We start from the raw sequence: 19,177 nt of genomic DNA, 5'->3' as shown, positions 1-19,177 counted from the left end.
ATTCTCTGTGCCTCTGTGCGAGCAGTGCCATGGGCAGAGAAGGCTGAGCAACAGCTTTCCAGGCTAGCCCCTTCTGCCTGCCAGCTATCTGCAGACGTTCGCATTTCAAGAGCAGGGCTGCGAAAGGAGCCTAGCAGGTACACCATCTTTCCCAGGCTACGTTTGAAGTTTCAAGTGGCAAGACAAGCAAGCAGCCCCATTCTCTGTGCCTCTGTGCGAGCAGTGACATGGGCAGAGGAGGCTGAGCAACAGCTTTCCAGGATAGCCCCTTCTGGCTGCCAGCTATCTGCAGACGTTCGCACTTTCAGAGCAGGGCTGTGATAGGAGCCTGGCAGGGACACCACCATTCCCAGGCCACGTTTGAAGTTTGTGGTGGCAAGACAAGCAAGGAGCCCCATTCTCTGTGCCTCTGTGCGAGCACTGCGATGGGCAGATGCGGCTGAGCAAGACCTTTCCAGGCTAGCACTTCTGGCTGCCAGCTATCTGCAGACGTTCGCATTTCAAGAGCAGGGCTACGAAAGGAGCCTAGCAGGTACACCATCTTTCCCAGGCTACGTTTGAAGTTTGAGGTGGCAAGACAAGCAAGCAGCCCCATTCTCTGTGCCTCTGTGCGAGCAGTGCCATGGGCAGATGAGGCTGAGCAACAGCTTTCCAGGCTAGCCCCTTCTGCCTGCCAGCTATCTGCAGACGTTCGCATTTCAAGAGCAGGGCTACGAAAGGAGCCTAGCAGGGACACCACCATTTCCAGGCCACGTTTGAAGTTTGTGGTGGCAAGATAAGCAAGCAGCCCCATTCTCTGTGCCTCTGTGCGAGCACTGTGATGGGCAGATGAGGCTGAGCAACAGCTTTCCAGGATAGCCTATTCTGCCTGCCAGCTATCTGCAGACGTTCGCACTTTCGGAGCAGGGCTGTGATAGGAGCCTTGGCAGGGACACCACCATTCCCAGGCCACGTTTGAAGTTTTTGGTGGCAAGACAAGCAAGCAGCCCCATTCTCTGTGCCTCTGTGCGAGCACTGTGATGGGCAGATGAGGCTGAGCAACAGCTTTCCAGGATAGCCTATTCTGCCTGCCAGCTATCTGCAGACGTTCGCACTTTCGGAGCAGGGCTGTGATAGGAGCCTGGCAGGGACACCACCATTCCCAGGCTACGTTTGAAGTTTGAGGTGGCAAGACAAGCAAGCAGCCCCATTCTCTGTGCCTCTGTGCGAGCACTGTGATGGGCAGATGAGGCTGAGCAACAGCTTTCCAGGATAGCCTATTCTGCCTGCCAGCTATCTGCAGACGTTCGCACTTTTGGAGCAGGGCTGTGATAGGAGCCTGGCAGGGACACCACCATTCCCAGCATGCATTTGAAGTTTTAAGTGGCAAGATAAGCAAGCAGCCCCATTCTCTGTGCCTCTGTGCGAGCAGTGCCATGGGCAGATGAGGCTGAGCAACAGCTTTCCAGGCTAGCCCCTTCTGCCTGCCAGCTATCTGCAGACGTTCGCACTTTCGGAGCAGGGCTGTGATAGGAGCCTCGCAGAGACACCACCATTCCCAGCATGCGTTTGAAGTTTGTGGTGGCAAGAGAAGCAAGCAGCCCCATTCTCTGTGCCTCTGTGCGAGCACTGTGATGGGCAGATGAGGCTGAGCAACAGCTTTCCAGGATAGCCTATTCTGCCTGCCAGCTATCTGCAGACGTTCGCACTTTCGGAGCAGGGCTGTGATAGGAGCCTGGCAGAGACACCACCATTCCCAGCATGCGTTTGAAGTTTGTGGTGGCAAGACAAGCAAGCAGCCCCATTCTCTGTGCCTCTGTGCGAGCACTGCCATGGGCAGATGAGGCTGAGCAAGAGCTTTCCAGGCTAGCACCTTCTGGCTGCCAGCTATCTGCAGACATTCGCATTTCAAGACCAGGGCTGCGAAAGGAGCCTAGCAGGTACACCATCTTTCCCAGGCTACGTTTGAAGTTTGAGGTGGCAAGACAAGCAAGGAGCCCCATTCTCTGTGCCTCTGTGCGAGCAGTGCCATGGGCAGATGAGGCTGAGCAACAGCTTTCCAGGATAGCCCCTTCTGGCTGCCAGCTATCTGCAGACGTTCGCACTTTCGGAGCAGGGCCGCGAAAGGAGCCTGGCAGGGACACCACCATTCCCAGGCCACGTTTGAAGTTTGAGGTGGCAAGACAAGCAAGGAGCCCCATTCTCTGTGCCTCTGTGCGAGCACTGCGATGGGCAGATGAGGCTGAGCAACAGCTTTCCAGGATAGCCCCTTCTGCCTGCCAGCTATCTGCAGACGTTCGCACTTTCGGAGCAGGGCTGTTGATAGGAGCCTGGCAGGGACACCACCATTCCCAGCATGCGTTTGAAGTTTCAAGTGGCAAGATAAGCAAGCAGCCCCATTCTCTGTGCCTCTGTGCGAGCAGTGCCATGGGCAGATGAGGCTGAGCAACAGCTTTCCAGGCTAGCACCTTCTGCCTGCCAGCTATCTGCAGACATTCGGACTTTCGGAGCAGGGCTGTGATAGGAGCCTGGCAGGGACACCACCATTCCCAGCATGCGTTTGAAATTTCAAGGGGCAAGATAAGCAAGCAGCCCCATTCTCTGTGCCTCTGTGCGAGCAGTGCCATGGGCAGATGAGGCTGAGCAACAGCTTTCCAGGCTAGCCCCTTCTGCCTGCCAGCTATCTGCAGAAGTTCGCATTGCAAGAGCAGGGCTGCGAAAGGAGCCTAGTAGGTACACCATCTTTCCCAGGCTACGTTTGAAGTTTGAGGTGGCAAGACAAGCAAGCAGCCCCATTCTCTGTGCCTCTGTGCGAGCAGTGCCATGGGCAGATGAGGCTGAGCAACAGCTTTCCAGGATAGCCCCTTCTGGCTGCCAGCTATCTGCAGACGTTCGCACTTTCGGAGCGGGGCTGTGAAAGGAGCCTGGCTGGTACACCAACTTTCACAGCATGCGTTTGAAGTTTGAGGTGGCAAGACAAGCAAGCAGCCCCATTCTCTGTGCCTCTGTGCGAGCACTGCCATGGGCAGATGAGGCTGAGCAACAGCTTTCCAGGCTAGCCCCTTCTGCCTGCCAGCTATCTGCAGACGTTCGCATTTCAAGAGCAGGGCTACGAAAGGAGCCTAGCAGGGACACCACCATTTCCAGGCCACGTTTGAAGTTTGTGGTGGCAAGATAAGCAAGCAGCCCCATTCTCTGTGCCTCTGTGCGAGCACTGTGATGGGCAGATGAGGCTGAGCAACAGCTTTCCAGGATAGCCTATTCTGCCTGCCAGCTATCTGCAGACGTTCGCACTTTCGGAGCAGGGCTGTGATAGGAGCCTTGGCAGGGACACCACCATTCCCAGGCCACGTTTGAAGTTTTTGGTGGCAAGACAAGCAAGCAGCCCCATTCTCTGTGCCTCTGTGCGAGCACTGTGATGGGCAGATGAGGCTGAGCAACAGCTTTCCAGGATAGCCTATTCTGCCTGCCAGCTATCTGCAGACGTTCGCACTTTCGGAGCAGGGCTGTGATAGGAGCCTGGCAGGGACACCACCATTCCCAGGCCACGTTTGAAGTTTGAGGTGGCAAGACAAGCAAGCAGCCCCATTCTCTGTGCCTCTGTGCGAGCACTGTGATGGGCAGATGAGGCTGAGCAACAGCTTTCCAGGATAGCCTATTCTGCCTGCCAGCTATCTGCAGACGTTCGCACTTTTGGAGCAGGGCTGTGATAGGAGCCTGGCAGGGACACCACCATTCCCAGCATGCATTTGAAGTTTTAAGTGGCAAGATAAGCAAGCAGCCCCATTCTCTGTGCCTCTGTGCGAGCAGTGCCATGGGCAGATGAGGCTGAGCAACAGCTTTCCAGGCTAGCCCCTTCTGCCTGCCAGCTATCTGCAGACGTTCGCACTTTCGGAGCAGGGCTGTGATAGGAGCCTCGCAGAGACACCACCATTCCCAGCATGCGTTTGAAGTTTGTGGTGGCAAGACAAGCAAGCAGCCCCATTCTCTGTGCCTCTGTGCGAGCACTGTGATGGGCAGATGAGGCTGAGCAACAGCTTTCCAGGATAGCCTATTCTGCCTGCCAGCTATCTGCAGACGTTCGCACTTTCGGAGCAGGGCTGTGATAGGAGCCTGGCAGAGACACCACCATTCCCAGCATGCGTTTGAAGTTTGTGGTGGCAAGACAAGCAAGCAGCCCCATTCTCTGTGCCTCTGTGCGAGCACTGCCATGGGCAGATGAGGCTGAGCAAGAGCTTTCCAGGATAGCCCCTTCTGCCTGCCAGCTATCTGCAGACGTTCGCATTTCAAGACCAGGGCTGCGAAAGGAGCCTAGCAGGTACACCATCTTTCCCAGGCTACGTTTGAAGTTTGAGGTGGCAAGACAAGCAAGGAGCCCCATTCTCTGTGCCTCTGTGCGAGCAGTGCCATGGGCAGATGAGGCTGAGCAACAGCTTTCCAGGCTAGCCCCTTCTGGCTGCCAGCTATCTGCAGACGTTCGCACTTTCGGAGCAGGGCTGTGATAGGAGCCTGGCAGGGACACCACCATTCCCAGCATGCGTTTGAAGTTTCAAGTGGCAAGATAAGCAAGCAGCCCCATTCTCTGTGCCTCTATGCGAGCAGTGCCATGGGCAGATGAGGCTGAGCAACAGCTTTCCAGGATAGCCCCTTCTGGCTGCCAGCTATCTGCAGACGTTCGCACTTTCGGAGCAGGGCCGCGAAAGGAGCCTGGCAGGGACACCACCATTCCCAGGCCACGTTTGAAGTTTGTGGTGGCAAGACAAGCAAGCAGCCCCAATTCTCTGTGCCTCTGTGCGAGCACTGCGATGGGCAGATGAGGCTGAGCAACAGCTTTCCAGGATAGCCCCTTCTGCCTGCCAGCTATCTGCAGACGTTCGCACTTTCGGAGCAGGGCTGTTGATAGGAGCCTGGCAGGGACACCACCATTCCCAGCATGCGTTTGAAGTTTCAAGTGGCAAGATAAGCAAGCAGCCCCATTCTCTGTGCCTCTGTGCGAGCAGTGCCATGGGCAGATGAGGCTGAGCAACAGCTTTCCAGGCTAGCACCTTCTGCCTGCCAGCTATCTGCAGACATTCGGACTTTCGGAGCAGGGCTGTGATAGGAGCCTGGCAGGGACACCACCATTCCCAGCATGCGTTTGAAGTTTCAAGTGGCAAGACAAGCAAGCAGCCCCATTCTCTGTGCCTCTGTGCGAGCAGTGCCATGGGCAGATGAGGCTGAGCAACAGATTTCCAGGATAGCCCTTCTGCCTGCCAGCTATCTGCAGATGTTCTCACTTTTGGAGCAGGGCTGTGATAGGAGCCTGGCAGGGACACCACCATTCCCAGCATGCGTTTGAAATTTCAAGGGGCAAGATAAGCAAGCAGCCCCATTCTCTGTGCCTCTGTGCGAGCAGTGCCATGGGCAGATGAGGCTGAGCAACAGCTTTCCAGGCTAGCCCCTTCTGCCTGCCAGCTATCTGCAGAAGTTCGCATTGCAAGAGCAGGGCTGCGAAAGGAGCCTAGCAGGTACACCATCTTTCCCAGGCTACGTTTGAAGTTTGAGGTGGCAAGACAAGCAAGCAGCCCCATTCTCTGTGCCTCTGTGCGAGCAGTGCCATGGGCAGATGAGGCTGAGCAACAGCTTTCCAGGATAGCCCCTTCTGGCTGCCAGCTATCTGCAGACGTTCGCACTTTCGGAGCGGGGCTGTGAAAGGAGCCTGGCTGGTACACCACCATTCCCAGCATGCGTTTGAAGTTTGAGGTGGCAAGACAAGCAAGCAGCCCCATTCTCTGTGCCTCTGTGCGAGCACTGCGATGGGCAGATGAGGCTGAGCAACAGCTTTCCAGGATAGCCCTTTCTGCCTGCCAGCTATCTGCAGACGTTCGCACTTTCGGAGCAGGGCTGTGATAGGAGCCTGGCAGGGACACCACCATTCCCAGGCCACGTTTGAAGTTTGTGGTGGCAAGACAAGCAAGCAGCCCCATTCTCTGTGCCTCTGTGCGAGCACTGTGATGGGCAGATGAGGCTGAGCAACATCTTTCCAGGATAGCCTATTCTGCCTGCCAGCTATCTGCAGACGTTCGCACTTTCGGAGCAGGGCTGTGATAGGAGCCTGGCAGGGACACCACCATTCCCAGGCCACGTTTGAAGTTTGAGGTGGCAAGACAAGCAAGCAGCCCCATTCTCTGTGCCTCTGTGCGAGCACTGTGATGGGCAGATGAGGCTGAGCAACAGCTTTCCAGGATAGCCTATTCTGCCTGCCAGCTATCTGCAGACGTTCGCACTTTTGGAGCAGGGCTGTGATAGGAGCCTGGCAGGGACACCACCATTCCCAGCATGCATTTGAAGTTTTAAGTGGCAAGATAAGCAAGCAGCCCCATTCTCTGTGCCTCTGTGCGAGCACTGTGATGGGCAGATGAGGCTGAGCAACAGCTTTCCAGGCTAGCCCCTTCTGCCTGCCAGCTATCTGCAGACGTTCGCACTTTCGGAGCAGGGCTGTGATAGGAGCCTTGGCAGGGACACCACCATTCCCAGGACACGTTTGAAGTTTGTGGTGGCAAGACAAGCAAGCAGCCCCATTCTCTGTGCCTCTGTGCGAGCACTGTGATGGGCAGATGAGGCTGTGCAACAGCTTTCCAGGATAGCCTATTCTGCCTGCTGGCTATCTGCAGACGTTCGCACTTTCGGAGCAGGGCTGTGATAGGAGCCTGGCAGGGACAACACCATTCCCAGGCCACGTTTGAAGTTTGAGGTGGCAAGACAAGCAAGCAGCCCCATTCTCTGTGCCTCTGTGCGAGCACTGTGATGGGCAGATGAGGCTGAGCAACAGCTTTCCAGGATAGTCTATTCTGCCTGCCAGCTATCTGCAGACGTTCGCACTTTTGGAGCAGGGCTGTGATAGGAGCCTGGCAGGGACACCACCATTCCCAGCATGCATTTGAAGTTTTAAGTGGCAAGATAAGCAAGCAGCCCCATTCTCTGTGCCTCTGTGCGAGCAGTGCCATGGGCAGATGAGGCTGAGCAACAGCTTTCCAGGCTAGCCCCTTCTGCCTGCCAGCTATCTGCAGACGTTCGCACTTTTGGAGCAGGGCTGTGATAGGAGCCTGGCAGGGACACCACCATTCCCAGCATGCGTTTGAAATTTCAAGGGGCAAGATAAGCAAGCAGCCCCATTCTCTGTGCCTCTGTGCGAGCAGTGCCATGGGCAGATGAGGCTGAGCAACAGCTTTCCAGGCTAGCCCCTTCTGCCTGCCAGCTATCTGCAGAAGTTCGCATTGCAAGAGCAGGGCTGCGAAAGGAGCCTAGTAGGTACACCATCTTTCCCAGGCTACGTTTGAAGTTTGAGGTGGCAAGACAAGCAAGCAGCCCCATTCTCTGTGCCTCTGTGCGAGCACTGCCATGGGCAGATGAGGCTGAGCAACAGCTTTCCAGGATAGCCCTTTCTGCCTGCCAGCTATCTGCAGACGTTCGCACTTTCGGAGCAGGGCTGTGATAGGAGCCTGGCAGGGACACCACCATTCCCAGGCCACGTTTGAAGTTTGTGGTGGCAAGACAAGCAAGCAGCCCCATTCTCTGTGCCTCTGTGCGAGCACTGTGATGGGCAGATGAGGCTGAGCAACATCTTTCCAGGATAGCCTATTCTGCCTGCCAGCTATCTGCAGACGTTCGCACTTTCGGAGCAGGGCTGTGATAGGAGCCTGGCAGGGACACCACCATTCCCAGGCCACGTTTGAAGTTTGAGGTGGCAAGACAAGCAAGCAGCCCCATTCTCTGTGCCTCTGTGCGAGCACTGTGATGGGCAGATGAGGCTGAGCAACAGCTTTCCAGGATAGCCTATTCTGCCTGCCAGCTATCTGCAGACGTTCGCACTTTTGGAGCAGGGCTGTGATAGGAGCCTGGCAGGGACACCACCATTCCCAGCATGCATTTGAAGTTTTAAGTGGCAAGATAAGCAAGCAGCCCCATTCTCTGTGCCTCTGTGCGAGCACTGTGATGGGCAGATGAGGCTGAGCAACAGCTTTCCAGGCTAGCCCCTTCTGCCTGCCAGCTATCTGCAGACGTTCGCACTTTCGGAGCAGGGCTGTGATAGGAGCCTTGGCAGGGACACCACCATTCCCAGGCCACGTTTGAAGTTTGTGGTGGCAAGACAAGCAAGCAGCCCCATTCTCTGTGGCTCTGTGCGAGCACTGTGATGGGCAGATGAGGCTGAGCAACAGCTTTCCAGGATAGCCTATTCTGCCTGCTGGCTATCTGCAGACGTTCGCACTTTCGGAGCAGGGCTGTGATAGGAGCCTGGCAGGGACAACACCATTCCCAGGCCACGTTTGAAGTTTGAGGTGGCAAGACAAGCAAGCAGCCCCATTCTCTGTGCCTCTGTGCGAGCACTGTGATGGGCAGATGAGGCTGAGCAACAGCTTTCCAGGATAGTCTATTCTGCCTGCCAGCTATCTGCAGACGTTCGCACTTTTGGAGCAGGGCTGTGATAGGAGCCTGGCAGGGACACCACCATTCCCAGCATGCATTTGAAGTTTTAAGTGGCAAGATAAGCAAGCAGCCCCATTCTCTGTGCCTCTGTGCGAGCAGTGCCATGGGCAGATGAGGCTGAGCAACAGCTTTCCAGGCTAGCCCCTTCTGCCTGCCAGCTATCTGCAGACGTTCGCACTTTCGGAGCAGGGCTGTGATAGGAGCCTGGCAGGGACACCACCATTCCCAGGCCACGTTTGAAGTTTGTGGTGGCAAGACAAGCAAGCCGCCCCATTCTCAGTGCCTCTGTGCGAGCACTGTGATGGGCAGATGAGGCTGAGCAACAGCTTTCCATGACAGCCTATTCTGCCTGCCAGCTATCTGCAGACGTTCGCACTTTCGGAGCAGGGCTGTGATAGGAGCGTTGGCAGGGACACCACCATTCCCAGGCCACGTTTGAAGTTTGTGGTGGCAAGACAAGCAAGCAGCCCCATTCTCTGTGGCTCTGTGCGAGCACTGTGATGGGCAGATGAGGCTGAGCAACAGCTTTCCAGGATAGCCTATTCTGCCTGCTGGCTATCTGCAGACGTTCGCACTTTCGGAGCAGGGCTGTGATAGGAGCCTGGCAGGGACAACACCATTCCCAGGCCACGTTTGAAGTTTGAGGTGGCAAGACAAGCAAGCAGCCCCATTCTCTGTGCCTCTGTGCGAGCACTGTGATGGGCAGATGAGGCTGAGCAACAGCTTTCCAGGATAGTCTATTCTGCCTGCCAGCTATCTGCAGACGTTCGCACTTTCGGAGCAGGGCTGTGATAGGAGCCTGGCAGGGACACCACCATTCCCAGGCCACGTTTGAAGTTTGTGGTGGCAAGACAAGCAAGGAGCCCCATTCTCTGTGCCTCTGTGCGAGCACTGCGATGGGCAGATGCGGCTGAGCAAGACCTTTCCAGGCTAGCACTTCTGGCTGCCAGCTATCTGCAGACGTTCGCATTTCAAGAGCAGGGCTACGAAAGGAGCCTAGCAGGTACACCATCTTTCCCAGGCTACGTTTGAAGTTTGAGGTGGCAAGACAAGCAAGCAGCCCCATTCTCTGTGCCTCTGTGCGAGCAGTGCCATGGGCAGATGAGGCTGAACAACAGCTTTCCAGGCTAGCCCCTTCTGCCTGCCAGCTATCTGCAGACGTTCGCATTTCAAGAGCAGGGCTACGAAAGGAGCCTAGCAGGGACACCACCATTTCCAGGCCACGTTTGAAGTTTGTGGTGGCAAGATAAGCAAGCAGCCCCATTCTCTGTGCCTCTGTGCGAGCACTGTGATGGGCAGATGAGGCTGAGCAACAGCTTTCCAGGATAGCCTATTCTGCCTGCCAGCTATCTGCAGACGTTCGCACTTTCGGAGCAGGGCTGTGATAGGAGCCTTGGCAGGGACACCACCATTCCCAGGCCACGTTTGAAGTTTTTGGTGGCAAGACAAGCAAGCAGCCCCATTCTCTGTGCCTCTGTGCGAGCACTGCCATGGGCAGATGAGGCTGAGCAAGAGCTTTCCAGGCTAGCACCTTCTGGCTGCCAGCTATCTGCAGACGTTCGCATTTCAAGAGCAGGGCTGCGAAAGGAGCCTAGCAGGTACACCATCTTTCCCAGGCTACGTTTGAAGTTTGAGGTGGCAAGACAAGCAAGGAGCCCCATTCTCTGTGCCTCTGTGCGAGCAGTGCCATGGGCAGATGAGGCTGAGCAACAGCTTTCCAGGATAGCCCCTTCTGGCTGCCAGCTATCTGCAGACGTTCGCACTTTCGGAGCAGGGCCGCGAAAGGAGCCTGGCAGGGACACCACCATTCCCAGGCCACGTTTGAAGTTTGTGGTGGCAAGACAAGCAAGCAGCCCCAATTCTCTGTGCCTCTGTGCGAGCACTGCGATGGGCAGATGAGGCTGAGCAACAGCTTTCCAGGATAGCCCCTTCTGCCTGCCAGCTATCTGCAGACGTTCGCACTTTCGGAGCAGGGCTGTTGATAGGAGCCTGGCAGGGACACCACCATTCCCAGCATGCGTTTGAAGTTTCAAGTGGCAAGATAAGCAAGCAGCCCCATTCTCTGTGCCTCTGTGCGAGCAGTGCCATGGGCAGATGAGGCTGAGCAACAGCTTTCCAGGCTAGCACCTTCTGCCTGCCAGCTATCTGCAGACATTCGGACTTTCGGAGCAGGGCTGTGATAGGAGCCTGGCAGGGACACCACCATTCCCAGCATGCGTTTGAAGTTTCAAGTGGCAAGACAAGCAAGCAGCCCCATTCTCTGTGCCTCTGTGCGAGCAGTGCCATGGGCAGATGAGGCTGAGCAACAGATTTCCAGGATAGCCCTTCTGCCTGCCAGCTATCTGCAGATGTTCTCACTTTTGGAGCAGGGCTGTGATAGGAGCCTGGCAGGGACACCACCATTCCCAGCATGCGTTTGAAATTTCAAGGGGCAAGATAAGCAAGCAGCCCCATTCTCTGTGCCTCTGTGCGAGCACTGTGATGGGCAGATGAGGCTGAGCAACAGCTTTCCAGGCTAGCCCCTTCTGCCTGCCAGCTATCTGCAGACGTTCGCACTTTCGGAGCAGGGCTGTGATAGGAGCCTTGGCAGGGACACCACCATTCCCAGGCCACGTTTGAAGTTTGTGGTGGCAAGACAAGCAAGCAGCCCCATTCTCTGTGGCTCTGTGCGAGCACTGTGATGGGCAGATGAGGCTGAGCAACAGCTTTCCAGGATAGCCTATTCTGCCTGCTGGCTATCTGCAGACGTTCGCACTTTCGGAGCAGGGCTGTGATAGGAGCCTGGCAGGGACAACACCATTCCCAGGCCACGTTTGAAGTTTGAGGTGGCAAGACAAGCAAGCAGCCCCATTCTCTGTGCCTCTGTGCGAGCACTGTGATGGGCAGATGAGGCTGAGCAACAGCTTTCCAGGATAGTCTATTCTGCCTGCCAGCTATCTGCAGACGTTCGCACTTTTGGAGCAGGGCTGTGATAGGAGCCTGGCAGGGACACCACCATTCCCAGCATGCATTTGAAGTTTTAAGTGGCAAGATAAGCAAGCAGCCCCATTCTCTGTGCCTCTGTGCGAGCAGTGCCATGGGCAGATGAGGCTGAGCAACAGCTTTCCAGGCTAGCCCCTTCTGCCTGCCAGCTATCTGCAGACGTTCGCACTTTCGGAGCAGGGCTGTGATAGGAGCCTGGCAGGGACACCACCATTCCCAGGCCACGTTTGAAGTTTGTGGTGGCAAGACAAGCAAGCCGCCCCATTCTCAGTGCCTCTGTGCGAGCACTGTGATGGGCAGATGAGGCTGAGCAACAGCTTTCCATGACAGCCTATTCTGCCTGCCAGCTATCTGCAGACGTTCGCACTTTCGGAGCAGGGCTGTGATAGGAGCGTTGGCAGGGACACCACCATTCCCAGGCCACGTTTGAAGTTTGTGGTGGCAAGACAAGCAAGCAGCCCCATTCTCTGTGGCTCTGTGCGAGCACTGTGATGGGCAGATGAGGCTGAGCAACAGCTTTCCAGGATAGCCTATTCTGCCTGCTGGCTATCTGCAGACGTTCGCACTTTCGGAGCAGGGCTGTGATAGGAGCCTGGCAGGGACAACACCATTCCCAGGCCACGTTTGAAGTTTGAGGTGGCAAGACAAGCAAGCAGCCCCATTCTCTGTGCCTCTGTGCGAGCACTGTGATGGGCAGATGAGGCTGAGCAACAGCTTTCCAGGATAGTCTATTCTGCCTGCCAGCTATCTGCAGACGTTCGCACTTTCGGAGCAGGGCTGTGATAGGAGCCTGGCAGGGACACCACCATTCCCAGGCCACGTTTGAAGTTTGTGGTGGCAAGACAAGCAAGGAGCCCCATTCTCTGTGCCTCTGTGCGAGCACTGCGATGGGCAGATGCGGCTGAGCAAGACCTTTCCAGGCTAGCACTTCTGGCTGCCAGCTATCTGCAGACGTTCGCATTTCAAGAGCAGGGCTACGAAAGGAGCCTAGCAGGTACACCATCTTTCCCAGGCTACGTTTGAAGTTTGAGGTGGCAAGACAAGCAAGCAGCCCCATTCTCTGTGCCTCTGTGCGAGCAGTGCCATGGGCAGATGAGGCTGAGCAACAGCTTTCCAGGCTAGCCCCTTCTGCCTGCCAGCTATCTGCAGACGTTCGCATTTCAAGAGCAGGGCTACGAAAGGAGCCTAGCAGGGACACCACCATTTCCAGGCCACGTTTGAAGTTTGTGGTGGCAAGATAAGCAAGCAGCCCCATTCTCTGTGCCTCTGTGCGAGCACTGTGATGGGCAGATGAGGCTGAGCAACAGCTTTCCAGGATAGCCTATTCTGCCTGCCAGCTATCTGCAGACGTTCGCACTTTCGGAGCAGGGCTGTGATAGGAGCCTTGGCAGGGACACCAACTTTCCCAGGCCACGTTTGAAGTTTTTGGTGGCAAGACAAGCAAGCAGCCCCATTCTCTGTGCCTCTGTGCGAGCACTGCCATGGGCAGATGAGGCTGAGCAAGAGCTTTCCAGGCTAGCACCTTCTGGCTGCCAGCTATCTGCAGACGTTCGCATTTCAAGAGCAGGGCTGCGAAAGGAGCCTAGCAGGTACACCATCTTTCCCAGGCTACGTTTGAAGTTTGAGGTGGCAAGACAAGCAAGGAGCCCCATTCTCTGTGCCTCTGTGCGAGCAGTGCCATGGGCAGATGAGGCTGAGCAACAGCTTTCCAGGATAGCCCCTTCTGGCTGCCAGCTATCTGCAGACGTTCGCACTTTCGGAGCAGGGCTGTGATAGGAGCCTGGCAGGGACACCACCATTCCCAGGCCACGTTTGAAGTTTGTGGTGGCAAGACAAGCAAGCAGCCCCAATTCTCTGTTCCTCTGTGCGAGCACTGCGATGGGCAGATGAGGCTGAGCAACAGCTTTCCAGGATAGCCCCTTCTGCCTGCCAGCTATCTGCAGACGTTCGCACTTTCGGAGCAGGGCTGTTGATAGGAGCCTGGCAGGGACACCACCATTCCCAGCATGCGTTTGAAGTTTCAAGTGGCAAGATAAGCAAGCAGCCCCATTCTCTGTGCCTCTGTGCGAGCAGTGCCATGGGCAGATGAGGCTGAGCAACAGCTTTCCAGGCTAGCACCTTCTGCCTGCCAGCTATCTGCAGACATTCGGACTTTCGGAGCAGGGCTGTGATAGGAGCCTGGCAGGGACACCACCATTCCCAGCATGCGTTTGAAGTTTCAAGTGGCAAGACAAGCAAGCAGCCCCATTCTCTGTGCCTCTGTGCGAGCAGTGCCATGGGCAGATGAGGCTGAGCAACAGATTTCCAGGATAGCCCTTCTGCCTGCCAGCTATCTGCAGATGTTCGCACTTTTGGAGCAGGGCTGTGATAGGAGCCTGGCAGGGACACCACCATTCCCAGCATGCGTTTGAAATTTCAAGTGGCAAGATAAGCAAGCAGCCCCATTCTCTGTGCCTCTGTGCGAGCACTGCCATGGGCAGATGAGGCTGAGCAACAGCTTTCCAGGCTAGCCCCTTCTGCCTGCCAGCTATCTGCAGAAGTTCGCATTGCAAGAGCAGGGCTGCGAAAGGAGCCTAGCAGGTACACCATCTTTCCCAGGCTACGTTTGAAGTTTGAGGTGGCAAGACAAGCAAGCAGCCCCATTCTCTGTGCCTCTGTGCGAGCACTGCCATGGGCAGATGAGGCTGAGCAACAGCTTTCCAGGATAGCCCCTTCTGGCTGCCAGCTATCTGCAGACGTTCGCACTTTCGGAGCGGGGCTGTGAAAGGAGCCTGGCTGGTACACCAACTTTCACAGCATGCGTTTGAAGTTTGAGGTGGCAAGACAAGCAAGCAGCCCCATTCTCTGTGCCTCTGTGCGAGCACTGCCATGGGCAGATGAGGCTGAGCAACAGCTTTCCAGGATAGCCCTTTCTGCCTGCCAGCTATCTGCAGACGTTCGCACTTTCGGAGCAGGGCTGTGATAGGAGCCTGGCAGGGACACCACCATTCCCAGGCCACGTTTGAAGTTTGTGGTGGCAAGACAAGCAAGCAGCCCCATTCTCTGTGCCTCTGTGCGAGCACTGTGATGGGCAGATGAGGCTGAGCAACAGCTTTCCAGGATAGCCTATTCTGCCTGCCAGCTATCTGCAGACGTTCGCACTTTCGGAGCAGGGCTGTGATAGGAGCCTGGCAGGGACACCACCATTCCCAGGCCACGTTTGAAGTTTGAGGTGGCAAGACAAGCAAGCAGCCCCATTCTCTGTGCCTCTGTGCGAGCAGTGCCATGGGCAGATGAGGCTGAGCAACAGCTTTCCAGGATAGCCTATTCTGCCTGCCAGCTATCTGCAGACGTTCGCACTTTTGGAGCAGGGCTGTGATAGGAGCCTGGCAGGGACACCACCATTCCCAGCATGCATTTGAAGTTTTAAGTGGCAAGATAAGCAAGCAGCCCCATTCTCTGTGCCTCTGTGCGAGCACTGTGATGGGCAGATGAGGCTGAGCAACAGCTTTCCAGGATAGCCCCTTCTGCCTGCCAGCTATCTGCAGACGTTCGCACTTTCGGAGCAGGGCTGTGATAGGAGCCTTGGCAGGGACACCACCATTCCCAGGCCACGTTTGAAGTTTGTGGTGGCAAGACAAGCAAGCAGCCCCATTCTCTGTGGCTCTGTGCGAGCACTGTGATGGGCAGATGAGGCTGAGCAACAGCTTTCCAGGATAGCCTATTCTGCCTGCCAGCTATCTGCAGACGTTCGCACTTTCGGAGCAGGGCTGTGATAGGAGCCTGGCAGGGACAACACCATTCCCAGGCCACGTTTGAAGTTTGAGGTGGCAAGACAAGCAAGCAGCCCCATTCTCTGTGCCTCTGTGCGAGCACTGTGATGGGCAGATGAGGCTGAGCAACAGCTTTCCAGGATAGTCTATTCTGCCTGCCAGCTATCTGCAGACGTTCGCACTTTTGGAGCAGGGCTGTGATAGGAGCCTGGCAGGGACACCACCATTCCCAGCATGCATTTGAAGTTTTAAGTGGCAAGATAAGCAAGCAGCCCCATTCTCTGTGCCTCTGTGCGAGCAGTGCCATGGGCAGATGAGGCTGAGCAACAGCTTTCCAGGCTAGCCCCTTCTGCCTGCCAGCTATCTGCAGACGTTCGCACTTTCGGAGCAGGGCTGTGATAGGAGCCTGGCAGGGACACCACCATTCCCAGGCCACGTTTGAAGTTTGTGGTGGCAAGACAAGCAAGCCGCCCCATTCTCAGTGCCTCTGTGCGAGCACTGTGATGGGCAGATGAGGCTGAGCAACAGCTTTCCATGATAGCCTATTCTGCCTGCCAGCTATCTGCAGACGTTCGCACTTTCGGAGCAGGGCTGTGATAGGAGCCTGGCAGAGACACCACCATTCCCAGCATGCGTTTGAAGTTTGTGGTGGCAAGACAAGCAAGCAGCCCCATTCTCTGTGCCTCTGTGCGAGCAGTGCCATGGGCAGATGAGGCTGAGCAACAGATTTCCAGGATAGCCCTTCTGCCTGCCAGCTATCTGCAGATGTTCGCACTTTTGGAGCAGGGCTGTGATAGGAGCCTGGCAGGGACACCACCATTCCCAGCATGCGTTTGAAATTTCAAGGGGCAAGATAAGCAAGCAGCCCCATTCTCTGTGCCTCTGTGCGAGCAGTGCCATGGGCAGATGAGGCTGAGCAACAGCTTTCCAGGCTAGCCCCTTCTGCCTGCCAGCTATCTGCAGAAGTTCGCATTGCAAGAGCAGGGCTGCGAAAGGAGCCTAGCAGGTACACCATCTTTCCCAGGCTACGTTTGAAGTTTGAGGTGGCAAGACAAGCAAGCAGCCCCATTCTCTGTGCCTCTGTGCGAGCAGTGCCATGGGCAGATGAGGCTGAGCAACAGCTTTCCAGGATAGCCCCTTCTGGCTGCCAGCTATCTGCAGACGTTCGCACTTTCGGAGCGGGGCTGTGAAAGGAGCCTGGCTGGTACACCAACTTTCACAGCATGCGTTTGAAGTTTGAGGTGGCAAGACAAGCAAGCAGCCCCATTCTCTGTGCCTCTGTGCGAGCACTGCCATGGGCAGATGAGGCTGAGCAACAGCTTTCCAGGATAGCCCTTTCTGCCTGCCAGCTATCTGCAGACGTTCGCACTTTCGGAGCAGGGCTGTGATAGGAGCCTGGCAGGGACACCACCATTCCCAGGCCACGTTTGAAGTTTGTGGTGGCAAGACAAGCAAGCAGCCCCATTCTCTGTGCCTCTGTGCGAGCACTGTGATGGGCAGATGAGGCTGAGCAACATCTTTCCAGGATAGCCTATTCTGCCTGCCAGCTATCTGCAGACGTTCGCACTTTCGGAGCAGGGCTGTGATAGGAGCCTGGCAGGGACACCACCATTCCCAGGCCACGTTTGAAGTTTGAGGTGGCAAGACAAGCAAGCAGCCCCATTCTCTGTGCCTCTGTGCGAGCACTGTGATGGGCAGATGAGGCTGAGCAACAGCTTTCCAGGATAGCCTATTCTGCCTGCCAGCTATCTGCAGACGTTCGCACTTTTGGAGCAGGGCTGTGATAGGAGCCTGGCAGGGACACCACCATTCCCAGCATGCATTTGAAGTTTTAAGTGGCAAGATAAGCAAGCAGCCCCATTCTCTGTGCCTCTGTGCGAGCACTGTGATGGGCAGATGAGGCTGAGCAACAGCTTTCCAGGATAGCCTATTCTGCCTGCCAGCTATCTGCAGACGTTCGCACTTTCGGAGCAGGGCTGTGATAGGAGCCTTGGCAGGGACACCACCATTCCCAGGCCACGTTTGAAGTTTGTGGTGGCAAGACAAGCAAGCAGCCCCATTCTCTGTGCCTCTGTGCGAGCACTGTGATGGGCAGATGAGGCTGAGCAACAGCTTTCCAGGATAGCCTATTCTGCCTGCTGGCTATCTGCAGACGTTCGCACTTTCGGAGCAGGGCTGTGATAGGAGCCTGGCAGGGACAACACCATTCCCAGGCCACGTTTGAAGTTTGAGGTGGCAAGACAAGCAAGCAGCCCCATTCTCTGTGCCTCTGTGCGAGCACTGTGATGGGCAGATGAGGCTGAGCAAGAGCTTTCCAGGCTAGCACCTTCTGGCTGCCAGCTATCTGCAGACGTTCGCATTTCAAGAGCAGTGCTGCGAAAGGAGCCTAGCAGGTACACCATCTTTCCCAGGCTACGTTTGAAGTTTGAGGTGGCAAGACAAGCAAGGAGCCCCATTCTCTGTGCCTCTGTGCGAGCAGTGCCATGGGCAGATGAGGCTGAGCAACAGCTTTCCAGGATAGCCCCTTCTGGCTGCCAGCTATCTGCAGACGTTCGCACTTTCGGAGCAGGGCTGTGATAGGAGCCTGGCAGGCACACCACCATTCCCAGCATGCGTTGGAAGTTTCAAGTGGCAAGATAAGCAAGCAGCCCCATTCTCTGTGCCTCTATGCGAGCAGTGCCATGGGCAGATGAGGCTGAGCAACAGCTTTCCAGGATAGCCCCTTCTGGCTGCCAGCTATCTGCAGACGTTCGCACTTTCGGAGCAGGGCCGCGAAAGGAGCCTGACAGGGACACCACCATTCCCAGGCCACGTTTGAAGTTTGTGGTAGCAAGACAAGCAAGCAGCCCCATTCTCTGTGCCTCTGTGCGAGCACTGCGATGGGCAGATGAGGCTGAGCAACAGCTTTCCAGGCTAGCCCCTTCTGCCTGCCAGCTATCTGCAGACGTTCGCACTTTAGGAGCAGGGCTGTGATAGGAGCCTGGGAGGGACACCACCATTCCCAGCATGCATTTGAAGTTTTAAGTGGCAAGATAAGCAAGCAGCCCCATTCTCTGTGCCTCTGTGCGAGCACTGCCATGGGCAGATGAGGCTGAGCAACAGCTTTCCAGGATAGCCTATTCTGCCTGCCAGCTATCTGCAGACGTTCGCACTTTCGGAGCAGGGCTGTGATAGGAGCCTGGCAGGGACACCACCATTCCCAGCATGCGTTTGAAGTTTGAGGTGGCAAGACAAGCAAGCAGCCCCATTCTCTGTGCCTCTGTGCGAGCACTGTGATGGGCAGATGAGGCTGAGCAACAGCTTTCCAGGATAGTCTATTCTGCCTGCCAGCTATCTGCAGACGTTCGCACTTTTGGAGCAGGGCTGTGATAGGAGCCTGGCAGGGACACCACCATTCCCAGCATGCATTTGAAGTTTTAAGTGGCAAGATAAGCAAGCAGCCCCATTCTCTGTGCCTCTGTGCGAGCAGTGCCATGGGCAGATGAGGCTGAGCAACAGCTTTCCAGGCTAGCCCCTTCTGCCTGCCAGCTATCTGCAGACGTTCGCACTTTCGGAGCAGGGCTGTGATAGGAGCCTGGCAGGGACACCACCATTCCCAGGTCACGTTTGAAGTTTGTGGTGGCAAGACAAGCAAGCAGCCCCATTCTCAGTGCCTCTGTGCGAGCACTGTGATGGGCAGATGAGGCTGAGCAACAGCTTTCCATGATAGCCTATTCTGCCTGCCAGCTATCTGCAGACGTTCGCACTTTCGGAGCAGGGCTGTGATAGGAGCCTGGCAGAGACACCACCATTCCCAGCATGCGTTTGAAGTTTGTGGTGGCAAGACAAGCAAGCAGCCCCATTCTCTGTGCCTCTGTGCGAGCACTGCGATGGGCAGATGAGGCTGAGCAAGAGCTTTCCAGGCTAGCACCTTCTGGCTGCCAGCTATCTGCAGACGTTCGCATTTCAAGAGCAGTGCTGCGAAAGGAGCCTAGCAGGTACACCATCTTTCCCAGGCT

Source organism: Opisthocomus hoazin, chromosome 12 (assembly GCF_030867145.1).
Source record: "Opisthocomus hoazin isolate bOpiHoa1 chromosome 12, bOpiHoa1.hap1, whole genome shotgun sequence".
Lineage (NCBI taxonomy): Eukaryota > Metazoa > Chordata > Aves > Opisthocomiformes > Opisthocomidae > Opisthocomus > Opisthocomus hoazin.
The sequence above is the reverse complement of the archived record's forward strand: the minus strand, read 5'-3'. Positions refer to the sequence as shown.